Raw genomic sequence first — 3572 nt, 5'->3', positions numbered from 1 at the left:
CCCTTGACTGCATTAACGCATAAAGGGAAGAAATTTGAATGGAATGATGAACAAGAGAAAGTGTTTCAGTTATTGAAGAAAAAGCTAACTACGACACCTATATTGTCATTGCCTGAAGGGAATGATGATTTTGTGATTTATTGTGACGCATCAAAGCAAGGTCTCGGTTGTGTATTAATGCAACGAACGAAGGTGATTGCTTATGCGTCTAGACAATTGAAGATTCACGAACAAAATTATACGACGCATGATTTGGAATTAGGCGCGGTTGTTTTTGCATTAAAGACTTGGAGGCACTACTTATATGGGGTCAAAAGTATTATATATACCGACCACAAAAGTCTTCAACACATATTTAATCAGAAACAACTGAATATGAGGCAGCGTAGGTGGATTGAATTATTGAATGATTACGACTTTGAGATTCGTTACCACCCGGGGAAGGCAAATGTGGTAGCCGATGCCTTGAGCAGGAAGGACAGAGAACCCATTCGAGTAAAATCTATGAATATAATGATTCATAATAACCTTACTACTCAAATAAAGGAGGCGCAACAAGGAGTTTTAAAAGAGGGAAATTTAAAGGATGAAATACCCAAAGGATCAGAGAAGCATCTTAATATTCGGGAAGACGGAACCCGGTATAGGGCTGAAAGGATTTGGGTACCAAAATTTGGAGATATGAGAGAAATGGTACTTAGAGAAGCTCATAAAACCAGATACTCAATACATCCTGGAACGGGGAAGATGTACAAGGATCTCAAGAAACATTTTTGGTGGCCGGGTATGAAAGCCGATGTTGCTAAATACGTAGGAGAATGTTTGACGTGTTCTAAGGTCAAAGCTGAGCATCAGAAACCATCGGGTCTACTTCAACATCCCGAAATCCCGGAATGGAAATGGGAAAACATTACCATGGATTTCATCACTAAATTGCCAAGGACTGCAAGTGGTTTTGATACCATTTGGGTAATAGTTGATCGTCTCACCAAATCAGCACACTTCCTGCCAATAAGAGAAGATGACAAGATGGAGAAGTTAGCACGACTGTATTTGAAGGAAGTCATCTCCAGACATGGAATACCAATCTCTATTATCTCTGATAGGGATGACAGATTTATTTCAAGATTCTGGCAGACATTACAGCAAGCATTAGGAACTCGTCTAGACATGAGTACTGCCTATCATCCACAAACTGATGGGCAGAGTGAAAGGACGATACAAACGCTTGAAGACATGCTACGAGCATGTGTTATTGATTTCGGAAACAGTTGGGATCGACATCTACCGTTAGCAGAATTTTCCTACAACAACAGCTATCATTCAAGCATTGAGATGGCGCCGTTTGAAGCACTTTATGGTAGAAAGTGCAGGTCTCCGATTTGTTGGAGTGAAGTGGGGGATAGACAGATTACGGGTCCGGAGATTATACAAGAAACTACCGAGAAGATCATCCAAATTCAACAACGGTTGAAAACCGCCCAAAGTCGACAAAAGAGCTACGCTGACATTAAAAGAAAAGATATAGAATTTGAAATTGGAGAGATGGTCATGCTTAAAGTTGCACCTTGGAAAGGCGTTGTTCGATTTGGTAAACGAGGGAAATTAAATCCAAGGTATATTGGACCATTCAAGATTATTGATCGTGTCGGACCAGTAGCTTACCGACTTGAGTTACCTCAACAACTCGCGGCTGTACATAACACTTTCCATGTCTCGAATTTGAAGAAATGTTTTGCTAAAGAAGATCTCACTATTCCGTTAGATGAAATCCAAATCAACGAAAAACTTCAATTCATCGAAGAACCCGTCGAAATAATGGATTGTGAGGTTAAAAGACTTAAGCAAAACAAGATACCAATTGTTAAGGTTCGATGGAATGCTCGTAGAGGACCCGAGTTCACCTGGGAGCGTGAAGATCAGATGAAGAAGAAATACCCACATCTATTTCCAGAAGATTCGTCAACACCTTCAACAGCTTAAAATTTCGGGACGAAATTTATTTAACGGGTAGGTACTGTAGTGACCCGAACTTTTCCATGTTTATATATATTAATTGAGATTGATATTTACATGATTAAATGTTTCCAACATGTTAAGCAATCAAACTTGTTAAGACTTGATTAATTGAAATATGTTTCATATAGACAATTGACCACCCAAGTTGACCGGTGATTCACGAACGTTAAAACTTGTAAAAACTATATGATGACATATATATGGATATATATATAGTTAACATGATACTATGATAAGTAAACATATCATTAAATATATTAACAATGAACTACATATGTAAAAACAAGACTACTAACTTAATGATTTTTAAACGAGACATATATGTAACGATTATCGTTGTAAAGACATTTAATGTATATATATCATATTAAGAGATATTCATACATGATAATATCATGATAATATAATAATTTAAAATCTCATTTGATATTATAAACATTGGGTTAACAACATTTAACAAGATCGTTAACCTAAAGGTTTCAAAACAACATTTACATGTAACGACTAACGATGACTTAACGACTCAGTTAAAATATATATACATGTAGTGTTTTAATATGTATTTATACACTTTTGAAAGACTTCAATACACTTATCAAAATACTTCTACTTAATAAAAATGCTTACAATTACATCCTCGTTCAGTTTCATCAACAATTCTACTCGTATGCACCCGTATTCGTACTCGTACAATACACAGCTTTTAGATGTATGTACTATTAGTATATACACTCCAATGATTAGCTCTTAGCAGCCCATGTGAGTCACCTAACACATGTGGGAACCATCATTTGGCAACTAGCATGAAATATCTCATAAAATTACAAAAATATGAGTAATCATTCATGACTTATTTACATGAAAACAAAATTACATATCCTTTATATCTAATCCATACACCAACGACCAAAAACACCTACAAATACTTTCATTCTTCAATTTTCTTCATATAATTGATCTCTCTCAAGCTCTATCTTCAAGTTCTAAGTGTTCTTCATAAATTCCAAAAGTTCTAGTTTCATAAAATCAAGAATACTTTCAAGTTTGCTAGCTCACTTCCAATCTTGTAAGGTGATCATCCAACCTCAAGAAATCTTTGTTTCTTACAGTAGGTTATCATTCTAATACAAGGTAATAATCATATTCAAACTTTGGTTCAATTTCTATAACTATAACAATCTTATTTCAAGTGATGATCTTACTTGAACTTGTTTTCGTGTCATGATTCTGCTTCAAGAACTTCGAGCCATCCAAGGATCCATTGAAGCTAGATCCATTTTTCTCTTTTCCAGTAGGTTTATCCAAGGAACTTAAGGTAGTAATGATGTTCATAACATCATTCGATTCATACATATAAAGCTATTTTATTCGAAGGTTTAAACTTGTAATCACTAGAACATAGTTTAGTTAATTCTAAACTTGTTCGCAAACAAAAGTTAATCCTTCTAACTTGACTTTTAAAATCAACTAAACACATGTTCTATATCTATATGATATGCTAACTTAATGATTTAAACCTGGAAACACGAAAAACACCGTAAAACCGGATTTAC

The sequence above is a fragment of the Rutidosis leptorrhynchoides genome, chromosome 2 (assembly GCF_046630445.1).
Source record: "Rutidosis leptorrhynchoides isolate AG116_Rl617_1_P2 chromosome 2, CSIRO_AGI_Rlap_v1, whole genome shotgun sequence".
Classification (NCBI taxonomy): Eukaryota; Viridiplantae; Streptophyta; class Magnoliopsida; order Asterales; family Asteraceae; genus Rutidosis; species Rutidosis leptorrhynchoides.
The sequence above is the reverse complement of the archived record's forward strand: the minus strand, read 5'-3'. Positions refer to the sequence as shown.